Raw genomic sequence first — 22,734 nt, forward strand, 5'->3', positions numbered from 1 at the left:
GAAAATGCATTCTGTTTTGGATATTTTGAGTTTAGAATGCCTCCAGAACATGCAGTTTGAAATAGTCTATAGGAAATTGATGATGGGTGTCTGACGCTCATTGGAGAGGTGGATTGATTATTTAGATTTGTTCATTATCTACAAAGAGATTATTTAACCTATAGGATCTGAAGTAACTAAGAGAGTATAGAGAGAGAAGGAGGATAGAGCAATCTTGGGGAATTTGCACAGTTAAAGGGTGTGAAATGATGAAAAGAAAGAAAGAAATTAATAAGCATTAAGTGCCTTCTATGCTAAATATCTCTTTAAATATCTTTAAAATATATCCTTTGATCTTCACCATAATCCTAGAATGCAGCTGCTATTATTATCTACCTTTTATAATTGAGGAAATTGAGGTAAGCAGATTAATTGACTTGCCCAAGGTCACATAACTAGTGTCTGAAGAAAGATTTTAAAAATCTCTCCTTAAAAATTCAGGTTTTTACTATGCCACCTAGCTGCCCGCAAAAGAGACTGAGAACAGAGATAAGACAACAAGGAAAACTAGAAGAGTTAGTGTCACCAAAGTACAGAGAAGAGACACTGTCTGTGGTGTAAAATGTAGATGTCAGGATTTGCCACTATGAATGACTAAGCTATTCTGAATATTATAAGTTTTGAAGTAAGTAACAAGGGAAGGAGATAATTTGGAACTTAAAACATAACAAAACAAAATAAAATTTGCCCCTCAAGAGATAACTGGTAACTTTCGAGGACGGTTTTGGTAGAATGATGATCAAAAGCAATAAGGAAAGAAACTAGGAACTAGTAGGGAGAATCTGAAAATTAGAGAAGAGTGTGAGTTGGAAAAAGGGTGATGATTATATTGGGAACAAGTTGCTGGAGAAAATGGGAGGGAATGGGATGAAGAACAAATATAGAAGTGTTAACCTTGACCAAAAAAAGGAAGAAAGGCATATCATTGTTAGAGACTAGGAAAAGGAGGAGTGAGAAGATGTCAAAGCAGTTTTGAGATTAAAAGAAAATAAGAAGAGGGAAATAGTCTCAATTTTCTCATTCAAATAATGGGTCCTTCAAATGAGAGGGAAAGAATGAAATGGAAGCGTAAGAGGTTTGAGAAGAGAAGGTTTGGTAGAGCTGTTGTGTTGAGGGAGAAAGGGAATAGGTAGGTCGATACTTCCTGGGACGAAGCCAAGATGGCGGAGAAGGCACATGCAACTTTCTAAACTCCTCTCATCCCCTCACAACCAACTATTAAATTCAGTCTCAAAAATAACCCTTGACTGGTAAAACCCATGAAGATTGGAAGCACAACAACTCACCAGCCGAAGATAATGTGAAAAATCACCAAGAAAGGTTTGTCCTGAGGGGCCAGGAACAGACCAGCACAGGCAGGAAGAGACTAGCTTCTGGAGCAGACCAGAAGCGGGGGTGATCTCTGTGGCTAGAGAAGTTATAGAGATGACTCTGCTATAGGGTAACTGCTCTGCCTTGATTACAAAGCAGTAAACCAGCAGAGAAATTAAAGCCTAAAACAGAGGGTACTCTTTTCAAAACACCAGAACCTAACAAGATATGGCTGTAACCACTCAAAACCAGAAGTGACTCAGGCAAACTGTAACACAGCCCTGCAGCCACATCCTGCAGTTCAGGGCTTTTGTGGGGGACAGTTACAAATCTGCACAGCAAGGGGGCACAGCCCAGGGCAGCTCTAATCTGCACAGTAGGAGGCTCGGCCTGGGGCAATAGAACTTCCTCAGTATGGCTGTGTGCTCTGTGTCCAGAAACACTTCTGGTCCCTGCAGGGCTATTCACTGCTCAGCCACTAATACCCACAGCCCCAGGGCTGGATTTGTCCTGGGGTAGTGACACTTTCACTGCTCATCATCTAGCCCCAGGACAGTCATTAACCCGCACAGCAGGGTTTTTTGCAGGGCACTTTCCCAGCTTGGCCCTGCAGGCCTGAATTATTTCCAGGTGAGTAACTCTTTCCCAGGGCACTACTGTACCTCGATGCTCTTTTTAACTGGTTGGCAGGACAGATATTAACCTCCTGGCCCTACAGGCTTTAAAAAATGAATAAAAAATCAAAAGGAGGATCGATAGCTTCTATACAGAAAGAGAGCAGCTTTTCAAACCCAAGGAGATTAATAGCAGACAGTCTCCAGACAATTGTTGGTCCCCAACACAAAAGGCTCTCCTAGAAGAGACTATTAAAAACCTTAAAAGACAACTAGAAGAAAAATGGGGAAAGGAAAGAGAAGCTATGCAAGAGAGCAACAACTTCCTGAAATATGAATTGGAAAAGGTAAAAAAAAACTCCCAAGAAGTGCAGGGAAACAGAATATGTGAATTGGAAAAAGAAAATAACTCACTAAAAAAAAAATTAGTGAAATGGAAAAAAATTCCATAGAGCAAAACAACTCATTTAAAAACTCAATTGGGCATATAGAAAAAGAAATAAAAAGAGCTATTAAAGAAAATAACTCACTAAAAATCAAAACTGAACAAATAGAAATGACTGATTCATTGCAACATCAAGAATCAATCAAGCAAAACCAAAAAAATAAAAGATTGGAAAAAAATGTCAAATATTTACTTGGAAAAACAACAGACCTGGAAAATAGATCTAGGAGAGATAACCTGAGGATCATTGGACTACCCGAAAATGTTGATGAAAAAAAGAGCTTAGATACTATTTTACAGGAAATCATCAAAGAGAAATGCCCAGAAGTAATAGAACCAGAAGGTAAAATAAACATTGAAAGAATTCATCAGGTCATCCTGCCATCTAGGGGAGGGGGTCGGGGGGGGGGGGGTAAGAGGTGAAAAATTGGAACAAGAGGTTTGGCAATTGTTAATGCTGTAAAGTGACCCATGTATAAATCCTGTAAATAAAAGGCTATTAAATAAAAAAAATAAATAAATAAATTAATTAATTAATTAAAAAAAAAGAAAGAATTCATCAAACACCTTCTGAAAAAGACCCTAAAATGAATGCTCTGAGGAATATTGTGGCCAAATTTCAGAATTTTCAGACTAAAGAAAAAATGGTACAAGCAGCCAGGAAAAAACAATTCAAATACCGAGGTGCCACAATAAGGGTCACTCAAGATTTGGCTGCTGCAACATTAAAGGATCGAAGGTCCTGGAATCTGATATTCCAAAAGGCAAAAGAACTTGGAATGCAGCCAAGAATAAACTACCCAGGTAAGCTGAGCATTTTTTTTCCATGGAAGAAGATGGACATTTAATTAAACAGAGGAATTCTATTTGTTTCTAAGGAAAAAATCAGACTTAAACAAAACATATGATCTCCAACCATAGGACTCAAGAGAAGTAGAAAAAGGTAAAAGCAACTTTTGAGAACTGTATTTCTGTTGTGGATGTACATAAAAACCACAGGTATAATTTGATTTTACTGATATAAAAAAGGGAAGTAGAAATGGAAAGGGGATAGTGTCACAAAAATGGAAAAGGGGAGATAAAAAGAGAGAAACTACATCCCTCGATGAGGCAAAGAAAACCTATCTTATCTGAGGGAACTTAGAGAGAGGGAGGAACATTGTGTGAATCTTACTCTCATCAGAGTTGGCTCAAAGAGGAAATAATTGACATATTTGTGTTACAGAGAATCTTCTCTCACCTCGTTAAAAAGTGGGAGAGGAAAAGGAAAAAGAGTAATAAGGGAACAAGAGAGGGGAAGGGATTCAAAGAGAGGAGGGAGGGATCCTAAAGAGGAAGAGCTGTGTGACGCAAGTGGGACCCATAAGTTTAATACTAGGGAAGAGGGTAAGGGGGGGCAAGAAAAAGAAAAACATAATCTGGGGATATTAGGATGGCAGGAAATACAGAATTAGTCATTTTAACCATAAATGTGAAAGAGATGAACTCTCCCATAAAGAGGAGGCAGATAGCAGACTGGATCAAAAGTCAGAACCCTACAATATGTTGTTTACAGGAAACACATTTAAAGCAGAGAGATACATACAGAGTAAAGGTAAAAGGCTGGAGCAGAATCTATTATGCTTCAGGTGAAGTCAAAAAAGCAGGGATAGCCATCCTTATCTCATATCAAGCAAAAGCAAAAATTGATCTAATCAAAAGAGAAAAGGAAATAAACTATATCTTGCTAAAGGGTACTATAGACAATGAAGCTATATCAATATTAAACATATATGCACCAAGTGGTATAGTATCTAACTTCCTAAATGAGAAGTTAAGAGAGTTGCAAGAAGAAATAGACAGCAGAACTATAATAGTGGGAGATCTTAATCTTCCACTTTCAGAATTAGATAAATCAAACCACAAAACAAATGAGAAAGAAATTAAAGAGGTAAATAGGTTATTAGAAAAATTAGATATGATAGACCTCTGGAGAAAACGGAATGGTGACAGAAAGGAGTATACTTTCTTCTCAGCCCTTCATGGAACCTATACAAAAACTGACCATATATTAGGACATAAAGACCTCAAAATTAAATGCAGGAAGGCAGAAATAGTAAATGCTTTCTTTTCAGATCATGATGCAATAAAAACTACATTCAACAAAAAGTTAGGGGTAAATAGACCAAAAAGTAATTAGAAACTAAATAATCTCATCTTAAAGAATGATTGGGTGAAACAGCAAATTATAGACACAATAATTTCACTCAAGATAATGACAATGATGAGACATCATACCAAAATTTGTGGGATGTAGCCAAAGCAGTAATAAGGGGAAATTTTATATCTTTAGAGGCTTACTTAAAGAAAATAGAGAAAGAGAAGATCAATGAACTGTGCTTGCAACTTAAAAAGCTAGGAAAAGACCAAATTAAAAATCCCGAATCTAATACTAAGCTTGAATTTCTAAAATTAAAAGGAGAAATTAATAATATTGAAAGTTTAAAAAAACTCTTGAATTAATAAATAAAACTAAGAGTTGGTTTTATGAAAAAAAAAACAATAAAATAGATAAACCTTTGGTAAATCTGATTAGAAAAAGGTAAGAGGAAAATCAAATTGTTAGTCTTAAAAATGAAAAAGGGGAACTTTCCACCAATGAAGAAGAAATTAGAGCAATAATAAGGAGTTACTTTGCCCAACTTTATGCCAATAAATTTGATAACCTAAGTGAAATGGATGACTAACTTCAAAAATATAGGCTTCCCAGATTAACAGAGGAGGAAGTAAATTGCTTAAATAGTCCCATTTCAGAAAAAGAAATAGAACAAGCTATTAATCAACTCCCTAAGAAAAAATCCCCAGGACCAGATGGATTTACATGTGAATTCTACCAAACATTTAAAGAACAGTTAGCCCCAATGCTATATAAGCTATTTGAAAAAATAAGGAATGAAGGAGTCCTACCAAATTCCTGTTGTGACACAGACATGGTACTGATACCTAATCCAGGTAGGTTGAAAACAGAGAAAGAAAATTATAGATCAATCTCCCTAATGAATATTGATGCTAAAATCTTAACTAAAATATTAGCAAAAAGATTACAGAAAATCATCCCCAGGATAATACACTATGACCAAGTAGGATTTATACCAGGAATGCAGGGCTGGTTCAATATTAGGAAAACTATTAGCATAATTGACTCTATCAAAAACCAAATTAACAAAAACCATATGATCATCTCAAAAGATGCAGAAAAAGCATTTGATAAAATCCAACATCCATTCCTAATAAAAACACTTGAGAGCATAGGAATAAATGGAGTTTTCCTTAAAATAGTCAGGAGCATATATTTAAAACAGTCAGTAAGCATCATATGCAATGGGGAAAAACTAAAACCTTTCCCAGTAAGATCAGGAGTGAAGCAAGGTTGTCCACTTTCACCATTATTATTCAATATCGTATTAAAAATGCTAGCCTCAGCAATAAGAGTTGAGAAAGAGATTAAAGGAATTAGAGTGAGTAATGAGGAAACCAAACTATCACTCTTTGCAGTTGATATGATGGTATACTTAGAGAACCCCAGAGATTCTACTAAAAAGCTATTAGAAATAATTCATAACTTTAGCAAAGTTGCAGGATACAAAATAAATCCACATAAATACTCAGCATTTTTATACATCACCAACAAAATCCAACAGCAAGAGATACAAAGAAAAATTCCATTCAAAATAACTGTTGATAGCATAAAATATTTGGGAATCTATCTACCAAAGGAAAGTCAGGAATTATATGAGCAAAATTACAAAAAACTTTCCATACAAATAAAGTCAGATTTAAATAATTGGAAAAATATTAAGTGCTCTTGGATAGGCCAAGCAAATACAATAAAGATGACAATACTCCCTAAACTAATCTGTTTATTTAGTGCTATACCAATCAGACTCCCAAGAAAATATTTTAATGATCTAGAAAAAATAACAACAAAATTCATATGGAAGAACAAAAGGTCGAGAATTTCAAGGGAATTAATTTTAAAAAATCAAATGAAGGTGGCCTAGCTGTTCCTGATCTAAAACTATATTATAAAGCAGCAGTCACCAAAACTATTTGGTATTGGCTAAGAAATAGATTAGTTGATCAGTGGAATAGGTTAGGTTCAAAAGACAAAATAGCCAACTATAGCAATCTAGTGTTTGACAGACCCAAAGATCCTAATCTTTGGGATAAGAATAAATTATTTGACAAAAACTGCTGGGAAAACTGGAAATTAGTATGGCAGAAATTAGTCATGGACCCACACTTAACACTGTATACCAAGATAAGATCAAAATGGGTCCATGATTTTAGGCATAAAGAACGAGATTATAAATAAAGGAATATAGGATAGTGTACCTCTCAGACTTGTGGAGGAGGAAGAAATTTGTGACCAAAGATGAACTAGAGATCCATTATAGATCACAAAATAGAAAATTTTGATTATATCAAATTAAAAAGCCTTTGTACAAACAAAACTAATGCAAACAAGTTTAGAAGGGAAGCAACAAACTGGGAAAACATTTTCACAGTTAAAGGTTCTGATAAAGGCCTCATTTCCAAAATATATAGAGAATTGACTCTAATTTATAAGAAATCAAGCCATTCTCCAATTGATAAATGGTCAAAGGATATGAACAGACAATTTTCAGATGATGAAATTGAAACTATTTCCACTCATATGAAAGAGTGTTTCAAATCACTATTGATCAGAGAAATGTAAATTAAGACAACTCTAAGATACCACTACACACCTGTCAGATTGGCTAAGATGACAGGAAAAAATAATGATGAATGTTGGAGGGGATGCAGGAAAACTGGGACACTGATGCATTGTTGGTAAAGTTGTGAACAAATCCAACCATTCTGGAGAGCAATCTGGAATTATGCCCCAAAAGTTATCAAACTGTGCATACCCTTTGATCCAGCAGTGCTACTACTGGGCTTATACCCCAAATAGATACTAAAGAAGGGAAAGGGATCTGTATGTGCCAAAATGTTTGTGGCAGCCCTGTTTGTAGTGTCTAGAAACTGGAAAATGAATGGATGCCATCAATTGGAGAATGGTTGGGTAAATTGTGTGTATATGAATGTTATGGAATATTATTGTTCTGTAAGAAATGACCCATCAGGATGAATACAGAGAGGCTTGGAGAGACTTACATGAACTGATGCTAAGTGAAATGAGCAGAACCAGGAGATCATTATATATTTCAGCAATGATACTGTATGAGGATGTATTCTGATGGAAGTGGATTTCTTCGACAATGAGACGCTCTAACTCAATTTCAATTGATCAATAATGGACAGAAGCAGTTACGCCCAAAGAAAGAACACTGGGAAATGAATGTAAACTGTTTGCATTTTTGTTTCTCTTCCCAGGTTATTTCTACCTTCTGAATCCAATTCTTCCTGTGCAACAAGAGAACTGTTCAGTTCCGCACACATATATTGTATCTAGGATATATTGTGACCTATTTAACATGTATAGGACTGCTTTCCATCTGGGGGAGGAAGTGGAGGGAGGGAGGGAAAAAGTCGGAACAGAAGTGAGTGCAAGAGATAATGTTGTAAAGAAATTTTTTTCAAAATAAAAAAAAAAATACTTCCTTAAAAAAAAAAAAAAAAAAGACTGACCAGGGTCACTTCTGGGCAGGAGACAAAGAGGAGAGGTTGTAGAGATTCTATGTCCATCCAATCCACTCCTACCTCTAAAGACCAAAAATAAAGACCAAGGACTTTTGCTTAAAAAAAAAAAGGGAATGGGTAACAAAAGGATCACCTTATTGAGTTTTATTGTTCAGTCATGTCTGACTCTTCATGACCCAGTGGACCATATAGCACATCAATCTGCCCAGGAGTTTTCTTGGCAAAGATACTGGAATGATTTTCTATTTTTTCCCCAGTGAATTTGGGTAAATAGGTTAAATGATTTGGCCCTATCCACTAAGCTCTCAGTTGCCTTCTAGTTGAAACTAGATAACGTATTTTTGTAAGGTACCCAATCAATATTGTATAAAGCTAATAGATATAAGCTTAGGAGAAATGAGATTAAGATGACTGAGTTTGTTTTGATAGGAAGTTGATGTGTTTTGTCCATGCTTTATCTGGGTAGGTTTTTAGAAGTGGTTTGTTTTTAAGGTAAATTTTAAATTCCTAGGAAGCTAAATGTAGATAAATCTTTAGAGATGAGTTGAGGATAGGAGACTAATTAGCAGTTTTCCTTGATGATTTCTTAGAAGATATCCAGGCTCTTGTTTTCAATGTGGCTTATAGGTAGCCCAATACTTCTTAGATTCTCTCTCCTGGATCTATTTTCCAAGTTAGTTGTTTTTGCAATGAGATATTTTACATTTTCTTCTATTTTTTTTCATTTTTTCGTTTTGTTTATCTGATTCTTGATGTCTCATTGAGTCATTCACTTTAATTTGTTCAATTCTAATTTTTTGTAAATTATTTTTCTCAGGTAGCTTTTTTACCTCCTTTTGCATTTGGCCAATTGTACTTTTAAAGTTGTTTTGTTCATTGGCTTCCCCCCCCCCATTTTACCAATTCTGTTTTATAAGGAGTTGTTCCCTTTTTTCATTTCATCAAATGTATTTTTAAGGAATTGTTTTCTTCAGTCAGTTTCTGTTTCTTTTTCCAAACTCTCCTGCAAAGCTATCATTTCTTTCCTCCATTTTTCTTCTAACTCTCAAGATCCTTTTTGAACTCTTCCAAGAGAGGCTTTTGAGTTTGAGAACACTGCATATCAATGTGTTTTGTCTTTGGGATCCACCTTCTGTGATTATGTTCTCTTCTTCCCTGTTTTCATAGTAGCTCTCTATGGTCAGAGCTCTTTTTTCTTTTTTGCTCATTTTTGAAGGTTGAGGTCTGCTACTAGGGCATAGGGAAAATTATCTTGAGCTTCCTCTACAGGGTGACAGGGGCTTCATGCTGCCTGTGCTGGGGTCAGTGTGACAAATTTCCCTACTGAGCTGGGTGGGCCTGGCCAAATCCTGCATGTTATACTAGGATTCATAGGCTTGGTACTTGCTTTCTATAGTTGTGTTGGATGTCTCAAAGCTAGTCTACTGATCCACTGGCCTTCTAAACCAGCACAGAGCAGCCAACGCTACTGTATTTGGGCTAAGAACCTCCTAATAGGCTCCCCATGCCTTTGGAATGTGGAAGATCTGAGTTCAAATCTGGTGAAGGGACTTCCCAGCTATGTGATCCTGGGCAAGTCACCTAATTTCTGCTTGCTTCAGTTTCTTCATGTATAAAAAAGGGGAGATAATAGCACTTATCTCCCAGGGTTTATATTAAAGTAAGATAAGCTCATACATGTTAAATGCCTAGCACATATAAGCACTTAATAAATATTTATTATCTTCTCTTGAAGTATATCATTAACTTTTAGTGTCAACTTGTATGGCGATCTCTAATGGAGTGCCCTAAACATATGAACTAGGTCCTGTACTGGTTAGCATTTTTATTCATCCTTGATAAAAGCATAGAAGGCATGCTCGTTAGATTTAGAGCTGGGAGAGATGGCTAACACAATGGGTGACGAGGAAGGATCCAAAAAGATCTTGGCAAACTAGAACATTGGGCAGAGTTTACTAAGATTAAACTAAATAAGGATAAATATAAAGTTTTACTCAGGTACAAAAAAATCAGCTCCACCAATACAAGATGGAGAAGGAATGGTTTATATATTAATTTGTCTATGAAAAAATCTTTACATTATAGAGGTGTGCAAGTTCAATATGAGTAAATATTGTAGTGTGGCAGCCAAAAATATTTCTTGTTCAACACAAAGAGAAGTTAAGCTTCCAAAAATGGAGAGATATAGTTCCTTTGCATTCTGCCCTGGATGACTAGGTTTAGCATTAAGTGTGAGTTTATAAGGATATTGATAAGATAAAGAGTCCAAAGGAAGGCAGCCAAGATAGAAAGAACCCTTGGATTTGTGTCACTGAGAATCAGTTGAAGGAATTGGAAGCATTTCACTCGGAGAAGAAAAGATTCAAGAAGATATGTTAAATATTTTCAAGTAGATAAAAAGTCCTTTTATAGAAGAGTTTCTTTCAATTTAGAGGTTATTCTCATGCATCAGTGGGATGTCAGGTATAAAAGGAATTGACCAGACTTTCTTGGCCATAGAGGTCACAACTCAGAACAATGAGAGGAAGAAGCACAATTTAATTTAGACTTTGTGTTTGGAAAAACTTCTCAAGTGGAATGGGCTACTTGTAAAAGAGTGAGGTCTCAGAATCTTTAGTTGGAGACTTACTAAATGACCTCTGAGGTCTCTTTCAATATGGAGATTCTGTAAGGCTCTGATGAGGGAGTAACTGATTATAATTTGTCACTAACATGGTCACTACCTTGTAGCCAGTGTTCAAGTGATGATGAATTCTTCCAAATTTATTCTGTGTAGCCATTGGATGATAGACACAGGCAGGGAGCTGGCACAGTGTTCAGAGCACTGGATCTGGTTTTAGAAGACCTGAATTCAGAACCAGTCTCAGATACTGACTGGATGCATTTCCCTAGATGAGTCATTTAACCAATGTCTGCCTCAGTTTTCCTCATTTGTAAAATGGAGATAATGTTGTGAGGATCCAATGAGATAATATTTGTAAAATGTTTTGCAAATACAAAGTGTTACATAAGTGCTATCTTTTGTTGTTGTTATTGTTATTAATTTGTTCCAGGTCCAAACTCAAAGCCTTTTGACCTCAGTAGGAACTGGCAGAGCTTACATTCTACATGCATATTCTTCACTCCTTGATGAAGAATTGGAGTGAGATTTTATTACACACATACACACACACGCACACACACACACACACACACGGCATGTGTGTATATTAAGTATCCATATATTTAAAATATACATGTAAGTATGTTATGTATGTGTATATATATATATGTCCATATATATACATATACACATACACATAGCATTTGTCATGCATGGTCACATGCAAAAGTTGGCTCAATAGTTACTATGGAATGAGAATGCTTTAGTTCATTCTGTACATAAAGTATTTATTTTACCACCACTATCATAATTTTCTTTGTGATATTAAAAGTATTCAATTGTATTTTTTTTGCCTTATATTTGCCTTCCATGTATATAAATTACCTTTTTTTGCAAGACAATTAGAGTTAAGTGACTTATTCAAGTCACACAGCTAGTAAGTGTGGTGTCTGAAGTTGGATTTGAATTCAGGTCTTTCTGACTTCAGGGCTGGCTATCTACTGTGCCATCTAACTGCAGCTATCAATTACTTTTATATTTAAATACAATGGTACTTAGGTTGGAATAATTTATAATGAATGTCTAAATAAACCATATAAAGCCAGTGTATTCCACACTAAATCTCAAAGTCATGTAATTACAAGTGACTTCAGAGGTCATGTAGTCCAACATGTAACTGATTAAGAATCTATTTTCAGTCAGTATATATTCAGCCTTATATAAAATCCTCAATGAATGTATACTAGGCAAGTGAAGTTTGATTCTTCACTGATGATTACAGCACTAACAATTATTATAATAATAATAATAAATATAATAACCTACTATGTGCCAGGCACTGTGCTAAGTACTTTACAGATCTTATCTCTATTTGATCCTCTCAACAACTCTGGGAAATAGGTGCTATTATTATCCCAGTTTTGCAGGCACAAAAAGGGGTTAAATGGCTTGTCCAGAGTCACAATATGGCAAGTGTCTAAGACTAGATTTGAACTCCTGACTTCAGACCTTGCATTCTACTCCCTGTACTACCTGTCTCTCAGAGATGTATTTAACATGAAGCCTTTGCTCAGAAATACATTTAGCAGATATATATTTATTATATATCTGGTATTAAATCATTTCAGTCATATTCAATTTTTGTGATCCCATTTAGGATTTTCTTGGTAAAGATAATAGAGTAATTTGCAAATACTTTCTTCAGTCCATTTTACAGATGGGGATATTGAAGTCAGAAGGGTTAAGTGACTTGCCCAGGGTCACATATCTATTAAGTGCCTGAGGCTGGATTTGAACTCAGAAAGAAAAGTCTTCTTGAGTCCAGATCCTATGCTTTATCTACTATATCCTATTATGCCCCTATTAAGTACAAATTAATAAATGGCATGAGGAATTCAAAATGGTATAGGAAACAATCCCTGTGCCCACTCTTGCAATTCAGTTTGTAAGTGCTTGAATTAACAACAATCCTTTGCCATATTGCCATTATTGCCAGAAGCATAACATGGAGTCATCTTTCCCTCTCCATACCTCCTATCTGGCTGGGTAGAGGAGAGAAAGGTCTTCATGGATGATCTAGCATTTGAGCTGGGACTTCAATGGAACACAAGTTTTTCCCAGAATCTCACCTTTACAAGAAGCACTCAAGGATCCACTTCAGGCATGATCAAGAATCCCTTCTTCAATATCATCAAGTGGTCATCTGACCTTCTCTTGAAGACTTCCAGTGAGTGAGTCCCACTTACTCTCAAGGCAACTCATTCCATTTTGAGGTAATTCCTTTCAGTCTTCAATACAGGTGATCAGGAAAGGGCATTTGAGGGCATTTGATTGGCCACTGATGGCTCTACTCACATTATTTTCAACTTTAGAGACCTGAATTCTGCGTATTCTTTTGTTTTTATTTTTTCAGTGGTCTATTAGCCTTCTCAGACTAGCTGCCTCTGAGACAGAAATCTTTTCTAAATCTTCTATATCTATGATCCAGGAAGTGGATTATATGAATACTATAATCAAGAGCTTTCTGTAGGTTTTTTTTTTCAGTCCAATGTTATATAAATAAAACTCTCCCTGCTTACTGCACCACATTAGTGATCCCAGGGGCATCCAGGCCAATAAAAGGCATTTAAACAAAATCTTTTGCATGACTACACATGTATAACATATCAAATTGAGTGTCTTCTAAATGTGAGTGGGAGTGGAAAGGAAGGAAGGGGAAAATTTTAGAACGCGAAGTTTTAAAAATATGTTAATTATTTTTACATAAACCTGGGGGAAAATAAATATTAAATAATTTTTTAAAAATAGAGTTCACAGTTCAAAAAAATATTTTGTTTTTCCTTTCTGTTTCTGTGAGACATCTCCACTCTTCTTCATAAAACACTAGTCTATCAATGGATTGTTACTTTTCAGGAATTCTTTTGCTCTACAAAACATGATATACTCATTGAGGATGCTTTCTGCAAATTAGGGTTAGCATCTGCTAAAGCAGAAGAAAGTGGATTTCATTAGTATTGCAGCACTTATAGTAGATTGATCTAACTTGCATTTAGAGATTTTAGAGATGAGGAAACTGAATTTCCCTCATTTTAAAGATGGGGAAACTAAAACTCAGAAGGGAAGTGAGTTACTCAAAGTCACAAAAATTTTAAATAATAGAGCCTAGATTTAAAATCAAGTACCTGATTCCATGTCACATGACAAGCTGGCAAAAATTTGGATCTTTATAGGAAGAATAAAGGGAACCGGTTTTTCTCTACATTAGGAGCTAAGAACATTATTTGTAAAGCCCCACCAGAGAACATTTCATATATTTTTCATGAGCCAAAACTAAAAATAGAAGACATAATCAAGGTTGGAGACCTGTAGAAAGTAAAAGACATGAGGAAACAGAACAAAGGCCTCTCCTTTGCAAACAGGCCCCTCTCATCTGTCTCCCAAGACAATGAAGGGTTTTTTTTTTAATCAGGCAAATATTTCCTTGTTCTAGAAACCAAACCAATCTAAGACTTAGCCTAGCTTTTCTTTCCATAGATCCAAAATAGTTAAAATGTATTTTTCCTGACTTTACTCTTTTTTTTTTTTTTTAGCACAATCTTTACTTTAGGGGCTGGGCTTCATCTTTGACTATTGTCTCAGAAGTAATGCTATATTCACTGAGAGGAACTTGGACAAAGATTAGAGCATTTATGTGTTACAATATTCACATAAAATCCAATTTTTTCCTTGAAATGTGTACAAAGAGTTCTGTATCACTCTGTATATCCACAGGAGGTCCTCATTATCCAAGGATGATTGGAACTGGACAAAGCTTACTTATAGTGACTCCACTTAAAATAGGGACCAACATTTCATAGTAAAAAGTGTCTATGTTTATGTGTGGGAGGAAGGGTTTAATTGGGACTTTATCCAAAAAAAAAATGTAATTCAGAATTGTGAAAACAATTTTATCTTAGTTATAATAAAATTTAAATTATTTTTATAATTACATTTCAAATTTTAAAACAAAGAATGAGTCATGTTAATGGAAAGAGGGGGTGCTAATTTTTCTTACAAAATTTTATGACACAATATGATATCATTCACCTCTATTTGACTTTGACGTATGGCTATACAAATGGTCATTATTACAAACACATTTTGAAAGCTTCATAAATTTTCTTTAGCATTCAGATCATTCTATTTTAAGTGTCTAGCAACAATTAACAAGAGACTCCCTGCCATGGGTGGTATCAGGCAGGGTTAGGTACTACTAATTAGAGAGGGACATTTGAGTGGGGACTGGTTACTTTTTTTAAAATGTATTTATTTTATTTTTTCCCATCTAATAGTACTTTATTTTTTCCAATTGCATGTAAAGATAGTTTTAAAGATTCATTTTTGTGATATTTTGAGTTCCAAATTTTTCTTGCCTCCTTGCTTTGTCACTCTCCTTCTCAAGACAGCAAGCAACCCGATAGAGATTATACATGCATAATCATTTTAAACATTTCCATATTAATCATGTTGTGAAAGAAAAATCGGAACAAATGGGAAAAACCATGAGAAAGAAAAAACACACATCAAAACCCAAAGTGAAAATAGTATACCTCAATCCTCATTCAGTCTCCAAAGTTTTTTTCTCTGGATGTGGATGGCATTTTTCATCACAAGTCTATTGGAATTTTCTTGGATCACTATATTGTTAAGAGATAAGTCGTTCATAGTTGATCATCACACAATCTTGCTGCTACTATCTACAATGTTCTGGTTCTGCTTGTTTCACTCAACATCAGTTCATGTAAATCTTTCCAGGTTTTTATGAAATTAGTCTGCTCATAATTATAGAACATTAGTATTCCATTACATCCATATAACACAACTTATTCAATCATCCCCTAATTGATGAGTATCACCTCAGTTTCCAATTCCTTCCCACCACAGAAAGAGCTCCTATAAGTATTTTTTCACATGTGGGTTCTTTTCTCTTTTTTTTTTACGATTTCTTTGGATACAAATTCAGTGGTAGCAATGCTGGATCAAAAGGTATGCACTCCTCAAAGAGGAGTTCCAAATTGCTCACCAGAATAGCTGGATTAGTTGTGATCTGACTTCTGCCCAAACCTGAGTTAGGGTTTTCCTACGAGATAAATCTGTGCTGCATATGTAGAAAGAAAAGTATCTCCTGATGAACTGAGAAGATGCCAAATGAAAAGTTATGTACTGGTGTAAGAAACATTTTAAAATTGGTTGGAGACATACTTGGAGAACATCCACAGAGATGGTGTAAGGAGAGGTGAAATGAGGGCTTTCTGAATGGTAAAATGGAGTTCAACAGCCTAGAATGGAGTCCCAGAACTACAGAAAGGTGGGGCTATCAGTTCCTACCATGTCCATTGACTCCTAGCACTAGCTGCTCTAAGACTGATGAGAGTGAATTCCCCCTACTTGAAATTATTTTTCCTCTTTTTGTTTGATCTGAGATTTTAATTTGCTTCCTATTGAAAATTTCATTTATTCTTGTATGTTCTTTGGAGATTCACACACATACACACACATAACTTCTCCAATTTCTGTTTCCCATTTTCTTTGATGAATAGGCTTATTAGTGTTTTTAATGGCTTTTTGGGTACAATCATTATTTGCAACAAAGATTAAGTTACTTGAGAAGAACCAGGAAATTTCTTTCATTCTGAATGGTGGCAGATAGATAAAACTCTAGACCAATATCTCTTTTGGTGATAGGAGAGATTATGTCACTAGCTCCTGAAGTCTTGGACCTGGTCTGTGCTATTATCCAGCTAGACTTCTGGTGGTGCATTTCTTTCTTGGACCAGATCCCAAATATGTAATTCTGTCAAACACAAGCCATATTTCTTTATATATTATAAGGTGTATACACACACACACACACACACACACACGCACATACATACATAGAATATCAAAACAAACTGCTCTAGGACTTTGGAATATGTATGTGCATACACCCTGCTTAAGTAATCTATTTAGTAAAAATAATTTTATGATAGACTTTTGCTTTCCTATACAACTCAATCTCATACGGAGACTATATGACATAGAGTAGTAGTAGTTCCCAAACTTATTAGTCTCGGGACCCCTTTATACTTATAAAAATTATACAAATTTTGACCTCATGGATTCACTGAAAGGATATGAGGGATCTCCAAATGTTCCCAAACCATAGTTGGAAAACCAATGATTTAGAAGATAAAGAGACAGCCTTGGAGTCAGAAAGATTTGGTTCAAATTTCTCACCTCTGACACATACTGGTTGTACAATCCTGGGCAAGTCACACAATTTCTCAGTACCTCGGCAATTCTCTAAAACTTTATATTGCAGAATAGACTAGTTTTGTTTCAGTAAAAAAAAAAATTTCTTGTCAGGAATTTCTATCTAGATCTAGATCCAAACAAAACTTCACTGTGGGAACTCAAATTATGAATACTTGGATAATGAGGGACTCTTATTCTTAACAGTGTAAGAATCATTCTGGAAGATGTTATTGACTTCTTTTGAAGAGAAGATAGTTCCTTGAAATAGTATTTCTCAAAGGGTATGATACGAATTATATGGAACTTAGATTGCAAATTATACAAACATGTGAAGTCTCTTGATTAATAAGATTACCAAAATTTCTCACATCAAAGAATAGTGCTATGTTATAAGAGAAGAAAAAAAATTGAGAATTACTGCCTTAGAAAGACTTGAAGTATTGATTCAGGCTTTTCCTGCATTTCAGGGTTTCTTGCATTACTATAGATATATTTATATGTAGCTATGTTTTCCTAACAACTATGTAGAAATTAAGGTAGCTACTTTAGATGAGAACAGTCTTCCAAGATCTAAGCCAATGAAACAAATGATAATATTTGTATTATTACAATAGTAAATAAATAATAATAATAATAATAAAAACAAAGATAAATAATAATAAAAGGGGGATTCTGAATAGATAATTAATGATTAAACCTTGCAGAGAGTTAAGTGCTAAGTAAATTTGTATATGAATGAATGATTTTCTCAGTGCTTCAGTTTCTTTATAAAGATGAGATTCTGAATTATTGTATTGGGAAAGTGGTTGTTTAGGTAATTGTTAGCATGGTGGATAGAGTGCTGGGTCTAGAGTCAGGAAGAATTCAAGCCCCGCCTGCGACTGTCATTAACTGTAGGATCCTAGGCAGATCACTTAACCTCTATCTGACTGTAAAATGGGGATAATGAGTACCTCCATTATAGGGCTGTAGTGATGAACAAATGAGATATTTGTAAAAAGCTCTTAGTAAGCAATGCCTGGAACATGGTAACCTTTATATAAATATTTATTTCCTTTCATATTCTCTCTCATACTTTTTAAGTGAATGAATTGATCCCAACGGCCAAATAGTTGGTATAAGCATCTTCTGACTAAATGTGGAACTGCAAAGGAGGTTGGAAAAACACACTGAGTACAAATCTTAATATTATATGGATTTCAGTGTTCATAGAAAAAGAAAATTTAAGTTGAGATACAAATGTAGTTGTACATTCGCACTTGAAATATTGTCTTTTAGTGTAGTGAATGAAACAGGCAGACCTAACATCTAAGTGGAATACCAAGGGAAGACCCCAAAGTTTCTATTCAGAAGTATCTTCTATGACCTGTATGTGCAAGAATGTTTGTGGCAGTCCTCTTTGTAGTGGCCAGAAACTGGAAACTGAGTGGATGCCCATGAATTGGAGAATGGATGAATAAATTGTGGTATATGAATATTATGGAATATTATTGTTCAGAAAGAAATGACCAACAGGATGATTTCAGAAAGACCTGGAGAGACTTACATGAACTGATGCTGAGTGAAATGAGCAGGACCATGAGATCATTATATACTACAAAAACAATACTATATGATGATCAATTCTGATGGATGTAGCCATCTCCAGCAATGAGATGAACTAAATCAGTTCCAATAGAGCAGTAATGAAGTGAACCAGTTACACCGAACAAAAGAACTCTGGGAGATGACTAAGAACCATTACATCGAATTCCCAATCCCTCTATTTTTGTCTGCCTGCATTTTTGATTTCCTTCACAGGCTAATTGTACACTATTTCAAAGTCCAATTCTTTTTATACAGCAAAATAACTGTATGGACATGTATACATATATTATATTTAACTTATACTTCAACATATTTAACATGTATTGGTCAACCTGCCATCTGGGGGAAGTGGTGGGGGAAAGGAGGGGAAAAGTTGGAACAAAAGGTTTTGCAATTGTCAATGCTGAAAAATTACCCATGCATATATCTTTTAAATAAAAAGCTATAATAATAAAAAATAAAAATAAAAAAAAAGAAGTATCTTCTATGATCTCAACCAAGATAAGAGAAATTGCTGAAGCTTACCTTGGGAAGACTGTCACAAATGCAGTGGTCATAGTACCAACCTGTTTTAATGATTCCCAACATCAGGTCACAAAACATGCTGGTATAATCACTGGTCTTTATGTGGTTTAAATCATCAATGAGCCAACGGCTGCTGCCATTGTGTATAATTTGGACAAACAGATTAGTTTTGTGTTGGAAATATATTGATCTTTGACCTTGGAGGTGGTACTTTCAATGTTTTCATCCTTACCATTGAAGATGCCTTTTTTGAGATCAAATCCACAGCTGGAATCTATGGGTCTCGAGTGGGGAGGACTTTGACAACCACATAGTCAACCATTTCATTGTTGAGTTCAAGCAAAAGGACAAGAAGGACATCAGTGAGAACAAGAGGATTGTTTGCCATCTATATAATGCTTGTGAACTTGTACAGTGTATCCTCTCTTCCAGTACCCAGTCTAGTATTGAAAATGACTCTCTTTATGAAGATATCAACTTCTATACATCAATCACCCAAGCCTGTTTCAAAGAGCTGAATGCTGATTTCTTTTGTGGCACACTGGATCCTGCAAAAAGAGCCTTAAAAGATACCAAGCTAGATAAATCACAGATTTTTGACATTGTCCTGGTGGGTGGTTCTACTCACATCCCCAAAGCTTCTGCAAGATTTCTTCAGTGGCAAGGAGCTCAAAGAGAGCATTAATCCTGATGAAGCTGTTGATTATGGTGCAGTTGTCCAGGCTGCCATTTTTTCCTGGAGATAAATCTGAAAATGTGCAGGACTTGCTGCTATTGGATGTCACTCCTCTTTTTGTTGGAAATGAAATTGTTGGAGGAATTACGATAGTTCTGATCAAACATAATACCACTATAGCCCTCAAGCAGAAACAGATTTTTACCATCTATTCTGATAACCAGCGAGAAAACAATGACAAAAAATAACAACCTCTTGACAAGTTTGAACTCATTGAAATCTCCCCCAGCAGGCAGAAATATTTCTCGAAGTAAAATTTGACACTGATGCAAATAATTTTCTCAATGTTTCTGCTCTAAATTTCAGCACAGGCAAGAAGAAAAAAGATCACCATCGTCATCAACAAAAGATATTTGAGCCAAAAAGACATTGAACATATAGTGCAGGAGGCTGAGAAACACAAGGCTGGGAATGAGAAGCAGAGAGACAAGGTTGTCTTCCAATAATTTTCTTGAATCTTATGCTTTCAATATGAAGGTTACTGTGGAGGATGAAAAACTGCACGGCGAAATTGGTTATGAAGACAAACAGGAGATCCTTTATAAATGTAATGAAATAATCAACTGGCTGGATAAGTACCAGACTGCTGAGGAGGAAGAATTTGAGCATCAGCAGAAAGAATTGGAGGTCTGCAACCCTATCATTATTAAACTGTACCAGAGTTCCAGGAAGCATGTCTGGTAGGTTCCCAGAGAGTAGAGCAGCCCATTTGGGGGTATTTCTTCTGGACCCCAATGACGAGGTCAACTAAATATACAAAATGAATAAGCATTCCACACAGCTTTCCAAATATTGAAGGAATCAAATTTGTAGCCAAGGCAGTAGCAGTTAAAAAGTACTGCTTTAAGCTACTGAGTAAATCTGAGCATTCTGAATACTTGAATGTGTTCAGAGAGAAGCAAACAGCACTGCACTTTATCAGTTCTGTAATAAACAAGTAGAAATGCAATTCTTGTCCTAGAGAATAAGATCTATTTAAAATTGGCACCCATAAAAGAAGAAGTATTTAAATATCTCTAGCTATAACAGAAGACCAGATTTAAGGAGCAGCCTTACGTGGAACCCATCCTACTTGGAACTCAGAGTTGAGATTTGTTAGTCAGGGCCCTGAGCTACAGAAAATTTGAGCAAGTTTCTTCTGTCTTTCTTTCTTGGCAAATGGGAATTAGCAGGCAAGAGGCTTCTAGAACAGTAGAAGTAATAAACTGACATTCTCATTTAATTATTAAAGTCATCATCTCTTCCAAAACTTCCCTTCTGGACCTCATATAATAAAAGTTGTTCAATGAGTGACTCATAGTAAGAGAGATTCCTTAGTCCTATTCTTCATTTTATAGAAGAAGATAACAGAGAGGTTAAGGGCCTTGCTTCAATTCACAGTAGATAGCAGTTAAGTTGGAGAATCAGGATTTGAACCAGTCCTTCTTAGCTCAAATCCATACCCTTTCCAACAAACTCCATAGCCTCTTCTCTAAAGTTGATATAGAATATAATAAACCTATATTTTGATCCCTCAGGAGCCTAGAGATACTGTGTAGATGAAATGCTCTGTCTTTGAAATTGAAGGAAGGCAGAACCCCTACCATATAGCATAAAGTGAGCATCTGTAGGACAAATTCAACTTTGGTTCCTGTGTTTTATGTGTTTTATGTGTATCCTTGAATATTCAGATGTTGTCAGATGTTGTTTTTCACCTTCATTTTTTCAAAGAGGACCAAGGACATCATGGGGTGATGTCTTGATTTGCAAGTGATTGGATTTAAGTGAGGTGGAGTTATACAAAGTGATCAGCCTCCCTTTCTCTTCCATAGTCATCCCAATGCTGTGGCAAGGCAAAAGTCAGAATTACTGGCAATGGCCTAGAATAGGATGGATGACCTTGGTGTCTTTGATATCTGACCAAGCTCTAAGCATTACACATTGCCTGTTGTCTTTGTGGCTACTGGAACAAATTGTTCTCATCTATCCATTCTGCAAGGGAGAAGTCTTCACATGCTTGAGGTACACACCTTCCTAGAATACCAGGATAAGCCCTATCCAAATGCAGACAATAGATTAAGGTCATCCAAAAAATATCCAAATGGCAATGCCCTTTGTAGAAAAGTTGGTAACAGTGATGATAGGTAATATTACCACTGATTTGGTCAGGAAAAAAAATACTTTTTACCCATCTGAAAATATTTCTGAGACAGGATTTATTAATTTAATTTTCCTGGCTTCAAAAAACAGCTAAAGTAATTTTCATTTGGATAAGTGTTCACATATTCTACTTAGGTCAGAGTTAAAGACTGAATGTTATTAAATGATTTTCAGTAGTTACTGCAAAATTACAGATTTCTTTGTGTCTGATAGGTGGAAGGATATAGAATATTCTAGAAACTTTTTAAGATAGTGCCTATATCAGACTCAAAGTGAAGCTAATTGCTGAATCTCAGTACTAAAGGGAATATACAATTAGCTGCTTAGGCACCAGCTTCTATGTTGTTAAAAAATGAAGGAGAAGAAAGAAGAAGAAGAAAGAAAAAGAAAGAAGAAGAAGAAGAAGAAGAAGAAGAAGAAGAAGAAGAAGAAGAAGAAGAAGAAAAAGAAGAAGGAAGAAGAAGGAAGAAGAAGGAAGAAGAAAGAAGAAGGAAGAAGAAGGAAGAAGAAAGAAGAAGAAGAAAAAGAAGAAAAAGAAGAAGAAAAAGAAGAAGAAGAAAGAAGAAGAAAGAAGAAGAAGAAGAAAGAAGAAGGAGGAAGAGGAGGAGGAGGAGGAGGAGGAGGAAGAGGAGGAGGAGGAGGAGAAGAAGAAATTGCCTTGTAGATGCAGCTGGCTTAATTATCAAAAAGAAGATATTATCGCTTTTTAAAACAACTTTAAAGTTTTACCCCAATTCAGCAAATTATTAAAGATGACAAAAGATGGGACAGTCAGTGTTGGAGGACTTTGGGAAAA

The 22,734-nt window shown here is 35.5% G+C and overlaps 1 pseudogene; it reads left to right on the top strand.

Annotated features, from left to right (window-relative positions):
* Nucleotides 1-12,838: 12,838 nt before the first annotated feature.
* Nucleotides 12,839-20,628, top strand: LOC100924317 (annotated as a pseudogene).
* Nucleotides 20,629-22,734: the final 2,106 nt, after the last annotated feature.

Source organism: Sarcophilus harrisii, chromosome 4 (assembly GCF_902635505.1).
Source record: "Sarcophilus harrisii chromosome 4, mSarHar1.11, whole genome shotgun sequence".
NCBI lineage: Eukaryota > Metazoa > Chordata > Mammalia > Dasyuromorphia > Dasyuridae > Sarcophilus > Sarcophilus harrisii.